The 21,882-nt window shown below is 40.1% G+C and overlaps 2 non-coding genes across 2 annotated transcripts; one reads left to right on the top strand and one right to left on the bottom strand.

Moving 5' to 3' along the window:
- TRNAG-ACC (transfer RNA glycine (anticodon ACC)) lies at nucleotides 1-73 on the bottom strand. Its single transcript has one exon. It is a non-coding gene; the product is annotated as a tRNA-Gly (tRNA).
- A 913-nt stretch (nucleotides 74-986) lies between these two features.
- Nucleotides 987-1,059, top strand: TRNAR-UCU (transfer RNA arginine (anticodon UCU)). Its single transcript has one exon. It is a non-coding gene; the product is annotated as a tRNA-Arg (tRNA).
- The last annotated feature ends 20,823 nt before the right edge of the window (nucleotides 1,060-21,882 follow it).

Genomic DNA, 21,882 nt, shown 5'->3' with positions numbered 1-21,882 from the left:
TTCCCCGACCAGGGATTGAACCTGGGCCCCCTGCATTGGTAGTGCAGAGTCTTACCCACTGGACCACCAGGGAAGTCCCTCAAATGTAAATTGTAAAACTATACAACTTTTAGGAAAAAATATTGCTGACAATCTTTGGGATATAAAATAAAGCAAAGAGTTTTTAGACTTTAAACCAAAATTGTTATCCATAAAATAAACTGATAAATTTTACTTCATCAAAATGAAAAACTTTTGCTCTATGAAAGACCCTGTTCAGAGGATGAAAAGACAAGCTACAGACTGTAAGAAAATACTTACAAACCATATATCCGACAAATACCAGTATCTAGACCATAAAAAAAATTCTCAAAACTCACCAGTAGCCTTTTGTCTTGTCGCATCCATGAAAACAAGATGTGTCGGCAGCAGTTCTACTGGAGTTACATACGAAAATTCAGCCAAGATTCTCACTCTTGCTGCTGCGCTCTCTAAACCTGCACAGTTTGATCTGGAAATATCATGTGTCCCACCAGTGTCTACGTCAGTACACAAAGGATATGGACTTCATCAAACTGGAATAAACAATCTTCCTTGAATGGATCATTCTAAACATCTACCAGTCAAAAGAAAAAATGCTAGCTCTTCCTACAACAACAACAAACTCCACAGTAAAAAGCAAACAATCCAAATAGCAAACAATCCAAAAGCAAACAATCCACGGACAAAAGACATGAAGAGACATTTCAACCAAGAAGTCACACAGATGGCAAATGAACACATGAAACAATGTTCAACATCACTAGCCATTAAGGAAGTGCAAAATAAAATCACAATGAAGTACCACCTCACCCCACTCACACTGCGAAAATAAAAAATACAGACAGTACGTACCCAGTGTTACTGATAGTTTGGATTACGCATACATTGCTGCTTGGAAAGCAAAATGGTATAGCCACTTTCAACAACAATCTGGCAGTTTCTTCAAAAACTAAATATGTGGGACTTCCCTGGTGGTCCAGTGGTTAAGACTCCGCACTTCTGATGCAAGGGGCACAGGTTCAATCCCTGGTCAGGGAACTAAGATCCCACATGCCATGTGGTCAAAAAAAACAAAACAAAAGTAAATATGTAATTGCCATACGACCCAGCAGTTGCACTCCTGGGCATTTATCCCAGAGAAGTAAAGACTTAATGTTCACATAAAAACCTGAACACAAATGTTTATAGCAGCTTTATTCATAACATTAAAAAAATTGGAAACCACCCAGATGTCTGTCAACAGGTGAATGGTTGAACAAACTGTGGTAGATCCAAACCATGGAACACTACTCAGCAAGAGGGAACTACTGATGCATACAACAACCTGGATGAATCTCCAGAGAACTATGCTGTGTGAAAGAAACCAATCCAAAAGGCTGCATACTATGTACAGTTCTATTTATATAACCTCCTTGAAATGATGAAATTATAGAAACGGAGAACAGATTACTGCTTATCAGGGTAGGGGTGGGAGAGAAATGGGGGTGGCTATAAAAGAGCAACATGAGGGATCTTTCTGGTGATGGAAATGTTCTGTATCTTGACTGTATCAGTGTCAATATCTGGGTTTTGATATTGTGCTATAGTTTTGCAAGATGTTACCATTGGGCCAGATGGGTAAAGGATATATGGGATCTCTTTGTATTATGCCTTACAACTGATGCAACTCTACAATTATCTCAAAATAAAAGCCTAATTAAAAAAATAACTTGCCTATATTCTTCAAAAACTGTCAATGTCATGAAAGACGAATAAAGACTCAGGAATTGTTCCAGAATGAAGACTAAAAAGACATGATAACAAATGCTACACACATTTTTAGATTGTCTTTTGCTATTAAAGATATTACTGAGACAACTGGCAAAATCTGAACAAAGTCTTTAGCTTATAAAATAGTACTATACTACTCTCATCTCCTGATTTTGTTAAATGCACTCTGGTTATATGAGAGAATTTCTTGTTTGTTTTTAGGTAATATACACTGAAGTATTCAGGAGTAAAGGGATGTCATGTCTGCAACTTGACATGATTCAGAAAAAGAGAGCGAAAGAGAAGGATAAAGCAAGTATAGGTAAATGTTAACATTTGGAAAATCTGGATGAAGGATATCTAGAATTCTTTGTACTATTCTTGCAACTTTTCTATAATCTGAAATTATGTCAAAATAAAAAAACATTCAAACCAAAAAATATAAGCTGCTGTATAAACATAGAATGAAATGCTGTTTTTTAACAAAAAGGAACAAATTACATAGGACAACGTGTATAAATCTCAAAAACATTACACTGAATGAAAGAAGCCTTACACAAAAGAGCACATGTTGGGGCTTCCCTGGTGGCACAGTGGTTAAGAATCTGCCTGCCAGTGCAGGGAACACGGGTTCAAGCCCTGGTCCGGGAAGATCCCACGTGCCGCGGAGCAACTAAGCCCATGTGCCACAACTTCCGAGCCTGCGCTCTAGAGCCCGTGAGCCACAACTACTGAGCCTGCGTGCCACAACTACTGAAGCCCACATGCCTAGAGCCCGTACTCAGCAACAAAAGAAGCCACCAGAGTGAGAAGTCCGTGCACCACAACAACGAGTAGCGCCCGCTCACCGCAACTAGAGAAAGCCTGTGTGCAGCAACGAAGACCCAACGCGGCCAAAATAAATAAATAAATTAAATAAATTCATTTAAAAAAAAAAAAAAGAGCGCATGTTGTATAGTATGTTTCCATGAAGTTCTAGGATAGGCAAAACTGATCTATGATGGAAAAAACAGAACAGAGGTTGCTTCTGAAAGGTGGAGGCAATGTTTCTGAGAAGGGGTATGAAGGAACTTTCTGGACTAATGCTCTGGATCTTCTGAATCTTGATAGAGGATTTTGGTTGCATAGTTGTGAATATTTGCTGTAACTCATCAAATGGTACATTTATGATTGCACATTTCATGGTATGTAAGTTTTACCTAAAAATAAATAAATAACCAAATGCTGAACACTGCTTAATATTATGTATGTTCAAGTGTTTGGGGTGAAGTGTTCTGTTGTCTTTAACTTACTCTGAAAACCATCAAAATATAAAGTGGCGGGCTTCCCTGGTGGTGCAGTGGTTAAGAATCCGCCTGCTAATGCAGGGGACACAGGTTTGAGCCCTGGTCCGGGAAGATCCCACATACCGCGAAGCAACTAAGCCTGTGAGCCACAACTACTGAGCCTGTGCTCTAGAGCCTGCGAGCCACAACCGCTGAGCCCGCATGCCACAACTACTGAAGCCCACACACCTAGAGCCCGTGCTCCGCAACAAGAGAAGCCACCGCAGTGAGAAGCCAGCGCTCCACAACGAAGAGTAGCCCCCACTGGCTGCAACTAGAGAAAGCCCGTGTGCAGCAATGACGACCCAATGCAGCCAAAAATAAATAAATAAATAAATAATAAATTTATTTTTTAAAAAAAGAAGAATTCGCCTGCCAATGTAGGGGACACGGGTTTGAGCCCTGGTCCGGGAAGATCTCACATGCCGTGGAGCAACTAAGTCCATGCGCCACAATTACTGAGCCTGCACTCTAGAGCCGCGAGCCACAACTACTGAGCGCATATGCCACAACTACTGAAGCCCATGTGCCTAGAGCCCGTGCTCCGCAACAAGAGAAGCCACCGCAATGAGAAGCCCACGCACCACAACGAAGAGTAGCCCCTGCTCGCCGCAACTAGAGAAAGCCCGCGCACAGCAACAAAGACACAACACGGCCAAAAATAAATAAATAAATTTAAAATATATATATATATATATATATATATAAATTTAAAATATATATATATTTTTAAAAATATATATATAATCACTTCCATGATTAGCAATTGTTTGAATCTGCCCTTTGGAACTCAGGGAAAGTCTAGGGGGCTGAAGCCTATTTCCTACAAACAAGAAATCAGAACACAGAGAGGATAAATAAATAAATAAATTTTAAAAATATATATATATATATTTTATAAATTTAAAATATATATATAAAAATAAAATATATATATATATAAAATGTGTATATATATATATATATATATATATATATATAAGGTGGCAGTTGTAGAATCTAGGTGGTTGATGTAGTATTCGTTGTAAAATAACTTTTGTGTATGTTTGATATTTTTATAGTAAGATACTATTACAGGAGAAGGGGGAGCGAGAGAATGGTCATTTCCCAGGTCTCAGGTGAGTTCCTGGGATGGGCCACCAAGTGAGGGTGTGCTTGACTTCAGGTAGGAAAGAATTCAAGAGCGAGCCAGAGTAAAGTGAAAGCAAGTTAGAGAGATGCACATTCCATAGGCAGAATGTGGTCCCTCTCAGAAGGTGAGAGCGGGCCCTGGGGTATGGGGTTGTTAGTTTTTATGAGCTGGGTAATTTCATACAGTAAGGAGTGGGAGGATTATTTTAACTATTTTGGGGAATGGGCAGGGATTTCCAGCAAATGGGCCACAGCCCACTTTTTGGCCTTTTATGGTCAGCCTTGGAACTGTCATGGCACCTGTGGGTGAGTCATTTAGCATGCTAATATATTACAATGAACGTATAATGAGTCTCAAGGTCTACCGGAAGTCAAATCTTCTACCATCTTGGGCCTAGTTGGTTCTAACCAGTTTTTGTCATATTCTCAGCAGCTGTGTCATTCTTTTAACTGTTGTGTCCTGCCCCCTTCCTTCCTGTCTCTATACCAGGAAAAAAAAGTCACTAGAATAAAACAGTATATATTCGGAAATTGTTACCAAACAGAAGTTTGTGTCACACAGTGAGGCCAAACAAACTGTTCAAACTGAGTTTGGAGCAGAGAAAAGTTTATTGCAAGGCCAAGCAAGGAGAATGGTTGGCTCAGGCCCAAAAATCCTAAACGCCTCCAGTGGTTTTCAGGGAGGAGTTTTTATAGGTAAAATTTGAGGTGAGGGCTGCAGGGTGTGTGTGACTTTCTTCTGATTGGTTAGTGGTAAGGTAACAAGGTGGTGTTCCAGGAATCTTGTGCTCAGCCTGAAGTTACCATCCTCCACCCGGGTGGGGGCCTTAGTTGCTGCAGAACTCAAAGATATTGTTAGGTATATTCGTTTGGGAGGAACCACGACCTTGCCCCATCATGTACTATTGTTTCTTGACTGCTCCTCCTTTGTTTCTGCATCCCTTCACTTCCATGATTAGCAATTGTTTGAATCTGCCCTTTGGAACTCAGGGAAAGTCTAGGGGGCTGAAGCCTATTTCCTATAAACAAGAAATTGGGAACACAGAGAGGATTTATACCCAGGAGGGCCCCATGGGGTCCTGCTCAGTTTCAGATTTTTGAAAAATTCTAGGATTCAATTGCATACAAATAATGAAAATAATTTAACTCTGTCACTAGGCCACAATTTTGATGAATTGCTACATAATTTTAATCATAAGAAGGGCTCCAGATGTGACCTTGTTAACTCAGACCAGTAAGTTTCATTTTTCAAACTTAGCATTGATTTCTCAAGCTCTTTTCAAATTCTCACTCCTCCGTGAAACTCTTTTTGATTCCCCCTACTCTCTTGTTAACTCCAGTCAAATTGGATCTATACCTCTCTTATGCAAAAGTCCCATTCTTACATGAACTGCTTCCTGCTTGTTCCAGCTCGTCCCAGACATTTGTAGGCACTGAGAGCCTGCTACTTGCAGACTTTGCCCCACCAGCCCCAAACTAATGAGGACCTTGCCTGGCACAATTTCTGTTCCTTGTCCTCTAATGGGGATGTGTCTTCTGCCCTAGGCCTTGTGTGAACAGTCTTGGATGGCTGCAGGAACAATGAATTGAGCCTTCCTGTTTACCCCTCCAATGTGCAGTCTAGACAAAGACTTCTGGCCTAGGTCCCTGGTTCTCACCCCAGTTTCCTGCCAGGGTTGCAGCCTGCCCCTGGAGCATATTTCTCAGCCAAAGCTCTGACCCCTTACACAGTTTCAAACTATCATTTCTTGCAGTATTGCTTACACTGACTCATATGATTCTCTCTTTTCTACTTGCTGGCCAGTATCTGCACTGATAAGAAATCCTGCAACCATGTCCTGACCCCTCACTTTGGGATCTTCAGAGACCAATCCCAAAATTATGTTCTTTGGACTCAATGATGGGGCTTCATCCCAGCACCCCCTGCTTGATCCTGATCTCCCCCATTCTTAGATCCTTACTAGAAGGTCCCAGCATGTGAATCTGAGAGCTGTGTTATTACAACAATTATTTCCACACATCTTATTTTTCCAATTATAAAAGCCTTTAACGTAAAAGCTATGTCTAATTTATCACAATACTTAGCACATTTTTTGCATAGAGTAAATAAATCACAGACTGGCCAAAATATATAACAAATTAGAGGGTTCCGATAATATTTTCATCAATTGCTGGGAAAAAATTCTCACCCCCAGTCAAACTGGACACCTAGGTATGTCCAAATACATTCTGTGCTTGCTGGACTTGCTTTTTTGTGTGTGTGCCTCTCTGTGCGGCATGTGGAATCCTAGCTCCCCAACCAGGGATCAAACCCCTGGCCTCTGCAGTGGAAGCACAGAGTCTTAACCACTGGACTGCCAGGGAAGTCCTACACCTTTTTTTTTTTAAATTTTTATTTATTTATTTTATTTTTGGTTGCGTTGGGTCTTCGTTGCTGCATGCTGGCTTTCTCTAGTTGTGTCAAGCAGGGGCTACTCTTCGTTGCAACGCGCGGGCTTCTCATTGCGGTGGCTTCTCTTGTTGTGGAGCACGGGCTCTAGAGCGCAGGCTCAGTGGTTGTAGCACATGGGCTTAGTTGCTCCGTGGCATGTAGGATCTTCCCGGACCAGGGATCAAACCCGTGTCCCCTGCACTGGCAGGTGGATTCTTCACCACTGCGCCACCAGGGAAGTCCCTACACCTACTTTTTAACTACATATATTCTCAGGATTCATCCTAAACTCACTGAGGAGCAATCTCTGAGGGTAAAGTCACAGTGTTTGTTGTATGGGTAGGGGCTTCACACACAGTTTTACAGAGCAAATTATTACAGGGGCTCAGATGCTAGCACTAAATCACCTACTCCAGAGCCCCCTCACTTTAGGGTACCACCTGGGGAGCTTTTCAAAGGCAAATTCCTTAAGCCCAGTTCTGAAAACTGGAAGGGCTTGACAAGAGGACCAGAAATCTGTATTTTAAATCAGCACACAGTGGTTGTGATGCTGGCAGCGCTGGGACAGACTGTGAAAAACACAGACTTGAGAAATTATCTTTTCACCAGTAGAAATTCCTGTCATTCCCTCTTGGCTGGTGTCATCACAAGGAATGCTTTCCCTTGTGTCATTTGGTCCACCCGAGAGTCTCACCTCTAAAATCTGATACACATTCCCTTAACTCCCCAGTGTGACCACCTGCCAAATCCCCTCTCTGATATAGCATCAAATCCCGTTCCACTGTACCAGCCTGCCATCTCCTACAACCTGTTCATCATTCATTCATTCGCTCCCCCTTTATTCATCAAACATATCAAATATTGACCATGTACCAGACAACTGGCCTACGAAGTTGAGCAAGACCTGGTTCTCACTTAAAGATTGCAGCTTGAGGAAGACAGACCCCAAAACCAATCAGTATGACTCAATGCAGTGAGTGCAAAGATAGTGATAAGCATGGGGAGCTAAGTGACACTCCTAACTCAATTTGGGGTGGTGGTGGGGGAGGACATCAGAGTTCTCCTGAAGGACAGAATACCTGAGTAGGAGTTGTCAATTCTCCCTCTTCCTCAGGGAAATCACTTTAGAAAACCGACTATATCACCCTCACTCAAGAACTACCTCAGTTCTAACAACCCAGATAAATGAGACTTACCAGCCTGAAAAACATTAGCAAATCAGCCATCATAAACATCCTAAGTGTAGAAGAGAACAGCTGCAATTCCAATCCCGAGGTCTCTCTGGAACATACTCTACAATGACTTAAGAATTCCTTCTTGGAATGTAATGAAATGGGGAACTAAGAATACATACTTAAACAACACATTTTTTAAAAATTGTGGTAAAATACGCAAAACAGAAAATTTATCATTTCAACCATTTTAAAGTGGACAGTTCAGTGATATTATGTCAACAAATTTTTAAAACTTTCAGATGGCACCTGAATAAAATATGTGTTGTCCATTGGTGATTTTAATATGTCTGGTATATAACTAAAGTCACCACAAAACTTTTTCTGGGAAATTGGCAGATCATAAACATAAAAAATTTATTTTGCTTTATATTAAACCTTATTGTTTTACTGTTTCAAAATTCAAATTTACTCACAAGAAAGAGTCAGTTTCATATTAGATTTGGTTTAACAAATGCTCCTGCTATTCATTCTTATCACCAAAAAAAAAAGACTATTTGTGACTTAACGATAATATGTTCCAGAAAATTAAAAGTTAAGGTCTCTTAGAAACAATACAAACGTTATCAGTAGAAGTGAAGTATACCAAATTTATATATTCAGGAGAATGTGAAACTTATACCATTGATTGTTAAAGAGTTTTAAAAGCTTTTTATTACATTCGGTAACAAAATTCTAGGCTTAGTTGTAAAATCCTGGGTTAACTATCATTTGGAAATTTAAATATACATTACAGTAAACATTTAGAAAATGTTTTTCTAAAATGTTCCATCTAGGTCAATAAACTTGTCTGTAGAAGTCTTTTATAAGGATAAAAAAAAAAAAAAAAAGAATACATACTTGACATTATACACTTCCTTCCAGGTTTTAACACTACCTGCAAGAGACATGAATTTTTTTTTCAGTACACACTGCTCTTTTTCAAATTCAAAAAGTATTACTATGTGTTCATTACTGAAAATTGGATAAAGAGTTAAAAAAAAAAAAATCAACCATAATCCCACAATGCAGAGATGACCACTGATAGTATTTGGGTGCATTTTCTTCCCATCTTGTTTTACTATAGATTTTCAAAAACAAATTTAATTTGTAATGCTGATTATTGCTTTCTAAAGCATAATGTAGTATGAGCATTTTTCCACATTATTAAAAATTCTTCATAAGCATTTTAACGGATGCTTCATGTAGATTTACCATAATTAATTTAACTCTTCTTATAATGCCTAAGCTATTTCTAAATTTTTTCATAATTAAAAATAATGCTGCGGGGCTTCCCTGGTGGCGCAGTGGTTGAGAATCTGCCTGCCGATGCAGGGAACGCGGGTTCGAGCCCTGGTCTGGGAAGATCCCGCGTGCCACGGAGCGGCTGGGCCCGTGAGCCACAATTGCTGAGCCTGCGTGTCTGGAGCCTGTGCTCTGCAACAAGAGAGGCCGCGATAGTGAGAGGTCCGCGCACCGCAATGAAGAGTGGCCCCCGCTTGCCACAACTGGAGAGGTCCCTCGCATAGAAACGAAGACCCAACACAGCCAAAAATAAATAAATAAATAAATAAATAAAAATAATAATAATGCTGTGGTTAACACACGTGTCTACATTTCAGGCTTTTTTAAAATTTATTTATTTTAATTTATTTATTTTTGGCTGTGATGGGTCTTCATTGCTGCACGCCGGCTTTCTCTAGTTGCGGCCGGTGGGGGCTACTCTTCGTCGCGGTGCACAGGCTTCTCATTGGGGTGGCTTCTCTTATTGTGGAGCATGGGCTCTAGGCGCGCTGGCTTCAGTAGTTGTGGCACATGGGCTTAGTAGTTGTGGCTCACAGGCTCTAGAGCGCAGGCTCAGTAGTTGTGGCGCACGGGCTTAGTTGCTCCGCGGCATGTGGGATTTTCCCGGACCAGGGCTCGAACCTGTGTCCCCTGCATTGGCAGGTGGATTCTTAACCACTGCGCCACCAGGGAAGCCCTACATTTCAGTTTAAATTCTTAGATTTGATTTTTTAAAGTAGAATTACAGAACCAAAGGGCTCAAACATCTTCATACCTCTTATAATTGTTGACTTCTCAAATGTTTTCACTGAGGCTGTTTCTTCTTACTCTCTTTTGCGACCCCTTTTTTAAAATTTTAGATATAATTTATATATAAAATTCATCCTTTTACAATGTATAATTCAATGGGTTTTAGTTTAGTCACAAGGTTGTGCAATCATCACCACTATTTAAATCCTGAACATTTTCATCACTGCCAAAAGAAACCCTGTGTCCATAAGCAGTCACTTCTCATTCTTCTTCCCCACGAGCCCCTGGCAAACACTAATCCACTTTTTGTCTCTATGGATCTACCTATTCATTGATTCAACAAATATTCACAGAGTACCTCTTATACGCCACACAATCTTCTAGATACAAAAGATGTGTAGGACTTCTATGGGAAGAAGTATTAACCTTTTTAGAGAGGTGTTAAAGAAAACCTAAATAGAGAGGTATGCCAAATTCATGGTTTAGAATTTATTATTTAGTAACAATGTCAATTCTCCCTAAAGCAATTTGTAGATTCAATGCAATCCCAATCAACACTCTTAAAAGTTTTGTGGCACTTACAATCTTAACATTTTTATGGATATACAAAAGGCCAAAAAGAGCAAAGATTCTTTTGAAGAAGAACAAGAATGAGTTGTTTTGGAATACCAAGATCTATTATAAAGCTATAATAATTAAGACAGTGTGTTATTGACATAAGATAGACAAATCCCCGATAAACAGAAGAGAGAACTCAGCAACAGACACTGACATTGGATGCACAGGGTATATCAACACTGGATATCTGATAGTGGGAATAATGTGCCTTACCAATAAATGGTGCCAAATAATCAGGAATCTGTATTAAAAAAAACAGTAAAATTGGATCCATACCTCATATTATATTTAAAAGTCAATCCCAGGGGCTTCCCTGGTGGTGCAGTGATTAAGATTCTGCCTGCCAATGCAGGGGACACGGGTTCAAGCCCTGGTCCGGGAAGATCCCACGTGCCGCGGAGCAACTAAGCCCGTGCGCCACAACTACTGAGCCTGCACTCTAGAGCCTGCGAGCCACAACAACTGAGCCTGCATGCTACAACTACTGAAGCCCATGCACCTAGAGCCCGTGCTCCGCAACAAGAGAAGCCACCACAGTGAGAAGCCCGAGCACCGCAAGGAAGAGTAGCCCCCTACTCACTGCAACTAGAGAAAGCCAGTGCACAGCAATGGAGACCCAAAGCAGCCAAAAATAAATAAGTAAAATAAATAAAAATATTTTTAAATTATGAAAAATAATAATAAAATTAAATTAAATAAAAAGTCAATCCAGGTGTATTATAGACCTAAATGTGAGTGGCAAAACCAAAAGGATATAACAATGGAATTATCTTCAGAAACTTGGAGTAAAAACGTTCTTAAGACAAAAAAGCACTAACTGAAAGAAAACAATGATATACTGGACATCATCAAAGTTAAAAACTTCTATTCATCAAAGGATACCTTGATAAGCGAAAAAGGAAACAACAGAGTAGGAGAAAAATGGGCAAAAGATCTGAACAGGCACAAAAAAATTCCTAGTCAATTAGTATGTATAACAGTGTTCAATCTCATTAGTATTTAGGGAAATGCAAATTAAAACCACAATGAGCTATAACCATTTACTTACCAGATTATGTTACCTAAAATTCAAAAACTTTTACCTAGAGTCAGTAAGGATGTGGCACATTTGGAACTCTTGTACACTGTTGGTAGGTATGTAAAACCATTTTGAAAAACAGTAGGCATGCCTAGTAAAGTTGAAAACACACATAACTAGCAGTTCCACTCCTGGAGAAATTCATGCACATTTGCACCAGGCTACATATACAAGGAAACTCATAGTAACACTGTTTGTGACAACCAAATATGGGAACATTGATAGTGGTGATGAATTGTACCACATTTCCTTTTCAAAGAACTATATATCTTTTCCCACCATGTGACTTGTCATGCCTCCTGGGGGAGGCATATACATACCACCTAATTAGCTTTTGATTTGGCCATAACATATGCTTTGGCCAATAGACTGTGGGCAGAGTAGACATAATATATATTATATCCATGAGTTTCTGTCAGATCTATTGCTTCTACCTCTTCCATAAAAAGTCATGTCCCAGGGCTTCCCTGGTGGCGCAGTGGTTGAGAATCTGCCTGCCAATGCAGGGGACACCTGTTCGAGCCCTGGTCTGGGAGGATCCCACATGCCGCAGAGCAACTAAGCCCGTGAGCCACAACTACTGAGCCTGCGCGTCTGGAACCTGTGCTCCGCAACAAGAGAGGCCGCGATAGTGAGAGGCCTGCGCACCGCAATGAAGAGTGGCCCCCACTCGCCGCAACTAGAGAAAGCCCTCGCACAGAAACGAAGACCCAACACAGCCAAAATTAATTAACTAATTAATTAATATTAAAAAAAAAAAAGAATATATCCAGTATGATTCCATGTATATAAAGTTCAAAAACAGGCAAAGCTACTCGTCTGCTGGAGAATTCATAGGTAAATGGTGACACTGTAAAGAAAAGCAAGGACATGATTGCCATAAAAGTCAGAAAAATGGTTATGTCTGGGGGTGGGGAAGTAGAAGGGAGTTGTGACGGAAAATGATACAAGGTAAGGTTCTATGTTACTGGCAATGCTTTAGTTCTCGAACTGGGTGTTCATTTTAGAGTTTTCTTTAAACAATGCGTTTTCATTATATACATGTCTATGAATATTTCACAACAAAAGAAAAAGTTTTAAAAAATTCCCTGTCATTGCTCATTTGTTCCTCTAAGCCTTCTTTGAAAGTTTCCAGTTACCACTCTCACCTGGAAATCACTATAAATTAATCTCGTAATTGAGATTTCACAAGATGCTAGCTCAAAATGCTTTACTGATAGTCCAATCTAGAATATCTAATACTTCTCTTCTTCTCTTGTTCCTGGAATTTAAAATCCAAAAACCCCCCAGAAAACCACTCACGCCAATCTGGCAAGGTCCACTATTTATTATTTATCATTGCTGTTGATTAGTCAGAATTCCTTCATCCTTTAGAGGCTTACACATTTTTTCTTTTTAAATATTTATTCCACTATTTTATTTAAGGTTGAGATCAGAGTTGCATGATGATTTCCAGGAACATTTTTTGAAATTCATGTATTTATTCCTCATTCTTCCCTAATTCCTATTACTTATTCAGTGCCTGCAATACAGATGGAGATGAATGAAAATAAAATGATATATTGTTGAGATTTTAGAAAAATTACAATAAAGAGAATATTTAACCCATGCCATATAACGAGAAGCACTATTAATGGGCAGTGCTTTGATTTCCATGTTGTTTTTTAAACATTCGCAATGAGTCATACAACAGTACTGCTCTTTGCAGTTCATCGTGATTGGGCCTTTTCTCCCCCTTACTGAAGGGAGATTTTCAGTGTACATTCAGCTTTTCGGTCATCTGCCTGACTTTAATTTTCTAATTCCTCCTTGGTTATCAAATTTTGTCTAGTTTTTTTTTTTCCCCATTTATTTATTTATTTATTTTTGGCTGTGTTGGGTCTTCGTTTCTGTGCGAGGGCTTTCTCTAGTTGCGGCAGGTATGGGCCACTCTTCATTGCGGTGCGCGGGCCTCTCACTATCGCGGCCTCTCTTGTTGCGGAGCACAGGCTCCAGACGCGCAGGCTCAGTAGTTGTGGCTCACGGGCCTAGTTGCTCCGCGGCATGTGGGATCTTCCCAGACCAGGGCTCGAACCCGCGTCCCCTGCATTGGCAGGCGGATTCTCAACCACTGCGCCACCAGGGAAGCCCTGTCTAGTTTTATTTATTAGATATCACTCCAAAGACCACTTCCTTTCCTACAGTTACAATTCATTAATATACCATTTTACAAAACATCCTTGCAAGTTTTCCTCATCTAATTCCAACTGCATCTCTGAAAACAGGTTTGTCTTATACCTCCAGGCATTACATGGGTGGCAGGACACAGATAAGACCACACAAATCCATGCAATGTAATTTTCTGTCTCTGAGAGAAATTACAGATGATTGCAGTAAGCACTACAGGTACCCTCTTAGGACATATCTCAAAAACTATGTGGTACACCCCTATATCAGTCAGGATCTAACAAGGAAAGCAGAAAGCACAAATATACAGATATAATATGATTATCAAAAACTGTGGAGACAGGACTTCCCTGGTGGTCCAGTGGGTAGGACTCCGCGCTCCCAATGCAGGGGGCCTGGGTTCAATCCCTGGTTGGGGAACTAGATCCTGCATGCCGCAACTGAGAAGTCCGCATGCCGCAACTAAAAAAAAGATCCTGCACGCTGCAACAAAGGATCCCACATGCCACAACGAAGATCCCGCATGCTGCAACTAATACCAGGTGCAGCCTAAATAAATAAATAAATATTTTTTTAAAAAATTGTGGAGAGGATGGGGACAATATATGCAGAAAAAAATTCTTTCCAGTAATCATAACTTGGTGGTGATGATTACTAGTATTACTGGTATCACTATTATAACACTTCAGCATGTATAAAGTAGATAAAGCAAAGGAATAGTTATAGGATATTCTAACATCCTCTGTATCCTTCAGAACCAGAATTCTTCATGTGGAAGAGATACAGATATAATATGATTAACAGGATTGTGCTTACTTTTAGAGAGAAGCTAGGGACTGTGATGGAGTTGGGGCGTATGAAGGATCTTTTGAGATGGTAGGCAAAGTCCTACTGCATGACCTGGGTGGTTTCTACAAAGAGTGTTCACCTTATTTTAGTAAGCTATAAAAAAATATATCTCCTAAAAGTAATTATACATCCAAAGTATTAGCTAAAGAAATATTTAAAATAATTTGTGGTTAATGATGCAGTCACTTTGAAAAACAGTTTGGCACTTCCTCAAAAAGTCAAACATATAGTTACCATATGACCCCACAATTCCACTCTTAGGTAATGAAGACGTGTTCACGCAAAATGTTCATAGCAGTTATACACAAATGTTCATAGCAGCTTTATTCACAGTAGCCAAAAAGTGGAAACAACCCAAATGTCCATCAACTGATGAGTAGACAAATAAAACATGGGATATCTATATAATACAATATGATACAGCAACAAAAAGGAATGAGGTACTGATACATGCTACAACATGTATGACCCTTGAAAATTTATGCTAAGTGAAAGAAGGCAGCCACAAAATAACACGTGGTGTATGATACCATTTAAATGAAATACTCAGACTGTTGGTTGTTTAGGTCTGGGAGAGGTATGAGGGAGGTGAGGGGTAACAACTAATGGGCATGGTGTTTCTTTCAGGAGAGACAAGATGTTCTAAAATTAGATTGTGGTGGTGGTTGCACAACCCTGAGAACATACTAAAAAAACCTGAATTGTATATTTATTTATTTATTTATTTATTTGGCCGCACAGCATGAGGGATCCTATAGTTCCCCAAAGATCGAACCTGCGGCCCCTGCAGTGGAAACATGGATTCTTAACCACTGGACCGCCAGGGAAGTCCCTAAATTGTATACTTTTAAATGGGTGAATTGTATGGTATGTCAATTATATCTTAGTAAAGCTCTTAAAAATAGTTTGTGGTTGATATGTTCACAATGTGTTCATCAAACCACAGTGAATTATCTTCTGGTTTACATGAATTTTCTTCCTATCTGTCTGCTCCTTCTTGGTATCTGTGTGTACCTCTTTCTCCTTACCCTCCTTTTGGAATGTGATTCTCATTCCTTTTCTGTTATACTCCATACTCAAAGCCTTGAAAATATGGTACATGTCCATGACTTCAAAGACCACTTACATAGTGATACATTCCAAATCTCTCTAGCTCAGATCTTTTTCTTGCTCTATATCCACATATATCCAACTGCCTATTAGATATATCCATTTCAAAATTCCAAATGTATCCTTAATGGGAAACATGTAAAATTCAACTTCCTATGGAATCACTGTTCCTCTAACTGACCTCTCAGTGCATTCTGTCTATAAATGGCACCAACTTCCAAACTTCCAAACTTCCAAACAAGTTCAAAACAGAAACCTGGGAATCAACCAAGACTCTTCCTCCTCTTTACCACCCATATTCAGTTGGTCTTTTGATTCATTCTACTTACTAAATATCTTTCAAAAATGTATTCCTCTTCAGATTACCAACTTCCATATCCCTGTCAAATGCAAACATTCAACATCTCCCCCAAATCAATGCAAGAGTTTTTGTACAAGTCTCCCTCATACTATTCTTGCCCCCTTTTAGTCCATCCTCCAATTTAAACCAGGATTATCTAAAATCTACATTTCTCATCATCTTAGTTTCTTATTCATAATTCTTCAATGGTCTCCTTTAGTCTATAGGGTAAAACATAAACTCAACAAGACATATCCTCAGTGCACTTACATTCCTTTGGGAATTACCTTTTCACCACTGTGGACAGTGTTGCCTGCCTCAGTAGGACAATAAATCAAGGTGCCCTGGATGGGTGGGTTTATGATATAAAGTCAATTATGCCCTCTCAGAATTTTGAATCCTGAGTCAAATTATGCAGGGATGGAAAAAAAAAAATGTACTGGCACTCAGTCACTCTGACAGAAAGTTGAATAGTTCCTGCTGCCTAGAGTTCTGCAGCTGCCCTTGATCCTATTTCCAAGCCTAGTTCTCCAGCTTTCCCATCAATTCTGTGAGCCACTCATCTTTCCAATAAATCCTTTTTGTTTACATTAGCCAAGTCAGTTCTTTTGCTTATGACCAAAAAACTGTAACAGAAACATGGACCCTATTTCCCAGCCTTACCTCTCATAATACACCCTACATGTTTTCCTCTCTTGTAATAGTGAACTCCTTGTAGTTTTCTTAGCCAAAATGCACCCTTCCCCTACCTCTTTCAAAGCCCTTTGACACACAACACAGTTGCAAGGGCAAGTGCTATCTCCTCTCCAAGGCTACTCTGCCTCCTTCATCCCAACCCCCACCAGCAATTCACTGGTACACCTTAAACATAACTATTATTAAGCAAAGTATGGATGGCATCCCAACAAGTTACACAATAATGAAGAGAATTTCTTTCTCTTTTCTCCCTCATTCCTGGAACTTGCCATTTTGGCTCTTCTTAAGGAATGTTTTCTTTAGAACGTGTTTCCATTACAAAGCTTTTATTTAAAACATTCAGGGTTTAGCCATCAGGTGCCTTTCAAGTTATAAACAGTAATGCTCTTTGGGGAATTTGAGAACTCCAGAATGTGGAAATAGCTCATATAAATCAGAGAGGCTACTGTTGCAATGTGGAGAGATCAGCAGCATTGGGCTCTTCTGGTTTACATTACAATTAAATGCTTTTCATCAACTGCTCCATATCTACCAGTTTACACTCTAGTTCATTAAGGAAAGAGAGGGGAAAATAAAATATTAAAAGTGGATGCCTCTGGGGAAAAGGACTACGGTCAGGAAAGGATGGGGCAGGGATATTTATTTTCATTATAAGCCTTTCTCTATCATTTATTTTATAACCATGTGCATATATTAGTTTCTTTTAAAATTTGTTTAAATTTTATCTGACTATATTAGCAACACATATTTGCTTATTTTGTCCATTGATATTGTTACCAAATTGTTGCAGGAAGGTGGACCCCTTCCAGGGCCTGAGAGTGGGCTCTTGTCTAACACTCGGAAATGAATTGTCTGAGGAGACACATGTGCTGACAAAGCAAGAGACTTTATTGGGAAGGGGCACCCGGGTGGAGAGCAGGAGGGTAAGGGAACCCAAGAGAACTTCTATGACACATGGCTCACAGTCTCGGGATTTATGGTAATGGAGTTAGTTTCCAGGTTGTCTCTGGCCTATCATTCTGACTCAGGGTCCTTCCTGGTTCTGCACGCATCACTCAGCCAAGATGGATTCTAGCAAGAAGGATTCTGGGAGGTTGGTAGGACATATGGACTGGTGTCTCCTCTCTCCTTTTGACCTTTCCCGAATTCTTCGAGTTGGTGGTAGCTTGTTAGTTACGTGTTCCTTACCAGGACCTCCTGTTGTAAGATAACTCATGTGAGTGGTAATTATTGGGCCTGGCCAAGGCGGGCAGTTTCGGTCAGTGGTTCCCCTAACAAAATTAGTCAACTGGACCTGCACTGGGGTCCTAGCTTGGGCAGAGACCCCCTGTCTCAGCCAGGTGGGTTTTTTTTCTGATTGGAGTCATGCAGCCAACAATGAAACTGATGCTGAGGCTGGAATAGCAGAAGCTTTATTCAGTGGCCAAAGAATGGAGAAGCAAAGAACCTAGTTTGCAAAGCAGCTTCTCAACTCAATTCCTGTGGAGACATCAAATATACAGGAAGGTCGAGTTAAAAAGGAGGGAATTGGAAAGAGTGGGAGGAATATTCATGAGTTATCCCAGAACAGGGGTGTGGTTTGGACCTGGAACTGATGCAACTCTCCTTTTCAGTCCTTGTATGGGCTTCTCTGGTTGTGGTCATGGCAATCGTCAACTGTCATGGCTTTGGTGGATGTGTCATTTAGCATGCTAATGTATTACAATGAGTGTATAATAAGGCTCAAGGTCTACTGGAAGTCAAATCTTCCACCATCTTGGGCCTAGGTGGTTCTAACCAGTTCTTGTTTTTTCTCTTTGCAGCTTCCTCCGAAAACTTTAGTAAGAGTAATTAGTTTCTATTCAAGGGAGGGGCAGGGTTATGATTCTGGGGCTACAGCCTTGGTAACAATATCATTTAACAAAATGTTGCAACGCTAATGATTATTTCCCCCATACCCAGTAGACCAGTGGCTTCCAAATGTTTTTAAAATAAAATTTATCGAGGCATAGTTTATGTACAATAAAGTGCACGTACATTTCAATGAGTTTTGACAAATGTATACATTGGTGTAACCACCACCACAATCAAGATATACAACATTCATATCACCTGAAAAAAATTCCCTTGTGCCCTGTTGCAGTCAATCCCCAACCCCTTTCCCTAGCCCCAGGCAACCACTCATCTGCTTTCCTGTCACCATAGACTAGTTTTGTTTTTACTAGTTTCATATAATAGAATAATGCAGTATGTACTCTTTTGCATCTGGCATCTTTTGCTCAGCAAAATTTTTTCAGAGTTGTCCATGTTATGTGCATGATAGTTTGTCCCTTTTTATTGCTTAGTACTAGTCCGCTGTATGGATACACTGCTTTTGGTTTATCCATTCACATGTTGCTGGAAATTAGGATTCCAGTTTAGGGCTATTAAGAATAAAGTCGGGACTTCCCTGGTGGCGCAGTGGTTAAGAATCTGCCTGCCAATGCAGGGGACACGGGTTCCATCCCTGGTCTGGAAAGATCCCACATGCCGCGGAGCAACTTGGCCCATGCACCACAACTACTGAGCCTGTGCGCCAAAACTACTGAAGCCTGCACGCCTAGAGCCCATACTCTGCAACAAGAGAAGCCACCGCAATGAGAAGCCCGAGCAACGCAACGAAGAGTAGCCCCTGCTCGCCGCAACTAGAGAAAGCCCACGCACAGCAACGAAGATCCAATGCAGCCAAAAATAAATAAATAAATAAAATTAAGGAAAAAAAAAAAGAATACAGTCATCATGAGCATTTGTGTCCAGGTCTTTGTGTAGATATATGCTTTCATTACTCTTGGAATAAATCCCTAGGAGTGGATTGTGGGGGTAAAACTGGCAAACTGTTTTCTATAGTGGTTGTACATTTTATTTTACTTTAAAGGGTGGTTTTTAGTTTCTTTTTTAATTAATTTATTTACTTTGGGCTGTGTTGGGTCTTTGTTGCTGCGTGCGGGCTTTCTCTAGTTGCGGTGAGCGGGAGCTACTCTTCGTTGCGGTGCGTGGACTTCTCATTGCGGTGGCTTCTCTTGCTGCGGAGCATGGGCTCTAGGCGTGTGGGATTCAGTAGTTGTGGCACGCGGGCTCTACAGTGCAGGCTCAGTAGTTGTGGTGCATGGACTTACTTGCTCCGCGGCATATGGGATCTTCCCAGACCAGGGATCGAACCCGTGTCCCCTGCATTGGCAGGCAGATTCTTAACCACTGTGCCACCAGGGAAGTCCTGTTCACTGGTATGAAGTACATTCATATTGTTGTGCAACCATCAATCTCCAGAATTCTTTCAACTTGCAAAATTGAAACTCTACAAACAATAATTCTACATTTCTTCTTTCCCTCAGCCCGAGCAACCACCATTCTACTTTCTGCTATAATTTTGATTACTCTAGATATCTCATATTTATTTTTTGTGACTGGATATTTCACTAACCATAATGTACTCAAGTTTCTTCCACGTCATAGCATATTGCAGAATTTCTTTCCTTTTTAAGGCTGAATAATATTCCATTGTATGTATATACCACATTTTGCTTATCCATTCATCCATCTGTTGATGGACACTTGGGTTGCTTCCACCTTTTGGCTATTGTTAATAATACTATTATGAACATGGGAAACAAATATCTCTTCAAGACTCTGTTTTCAGTTCGTTTGGGTATATATCCAGAAGTGGAACTGCTGGATAATATGGTAATTGTTTTTAATTTTTTGAGGAACACCATGCTGTTTTCCATAGTAGGTGCACCATTTTACATTCCTACCAACAGTGTTCAAGTGTTTCAATTTGTCCACAACCTTTCAAACATTTATTTTCTGTTTTTTGACAGTAGCCATCCTAATGGGTGTGAGGTGGTATCTCACTGCAGTTTTGATTTGCATTTCTCTAATGATTAGTGATGTTGAGCATCTTTTCATTTGCTGATTGGCCATTTGTATATCTTCTTTGGAGAAATGTCTGTTCAAGTCTGTTGTCTGTTTTTGAATCAGGTTGTTTTTTTTTTTGTTGCTGAATTTTAGGAGTTCTCTATATATTCTGGCTTTGAATCCCTTATCAAATACATGATTTGCAAACATATTCTCCCATTCTGTGGGTTGTCTTTTTACATTTTTTTCTTTCTTTTTTTTTTTTTTGGCTGAGCAGCATGTGAGATCTTAGTTCCCCAACCATGACTCTCGAACACGTTTCCCCTGCAGTCCTGTAGTGGAAGTGCGGAGTCCTAACCACTGGACCACCAGGGAATTCCCTTTACTCTTTTTTTTTTTTTTAATTTATTTAATTTTTGGCTGCGTTGGGTCTTTGTTGCTGCTCGCGGGCTTTCTCTAGTTGTGGCGAGCAGGGGCTACTCTTCGTTGTGGTGCGCAGGCTTCTCCTTGCGGTGGCTTCTCATGTTGCAGAGCATGGGCTCTATGCGTGCGGGCTTCAGTAGTTGTGGCTCGTGGGCTCAGTAGTTGTGGCGCACGGGCTTAGTTGCTCCACAGCATGTGGGGTCTTCCCGGACCAGGGCTCGAACCCGTGTCCCCTGCACTGGCAGGTGGATTCTCAACCACTGCGTCACCAGGAAAGCCCCCCTTTACTCTTTTAATATTGTCTTTTCGTGCACAAATTTTTACAATTTTCACAAAATCCAGTTTGTCTATTTTTTCTTTTTTTGCCCATGACTTCGGTGTCAGTAGTAGGTTTTTTAAAAAAGAACTTTATTAAGTAGAGTAAGTCCCCTGCTAATCCTAGTTTGCTGACAGTTTTTTTGTTTTTGTTTTTGTTTTTACCATGAATGGATGTACAATTTTGTCAAAAAATTTTTTCAGTACCTACAGAGATAATCACATGGTCTTTCTCCTTTATTCTGTTAATTCGATGTATTACATTTTTATGTTAAATCACACTTGCATTCCTGGGATAAACTCCATTTGGTCATGATTTATTATTCTTTTTATATATTTCTGGATTCTATTGCCAACATTTTGTTAATGTTGCAACTTTAGTGTCTATGTTTATAAGAAATATTTGTCTATAGTTTTCTTTTCTTGCAATGTTGTTGTCTGCTTTTGGTGTATGGTAATGCTGGCCTCATAAAATGAGTTGGGAAGTGATCCTTCCTTTTTTTTTTCCTGGA

This window comes from Balaenoptera ricei, chromosome 2 (assembly GCF_028023285.1).
Source record: "Balaenoptera ricei isolate mBalRic1 chromosome 2, mBalRic1.hap2, whole genome shotgun sequence".
Classification (NCBI taxonomy): Eukaryota; Metazoa; Chordata; class Mammalia; order Artiodactyla; family Balaenopteridae; genus Balaenoptera; species Balaenoptera ricei.
This window is presented reverse-complemented; position numbering and strand designations above follow the sequence as displayed.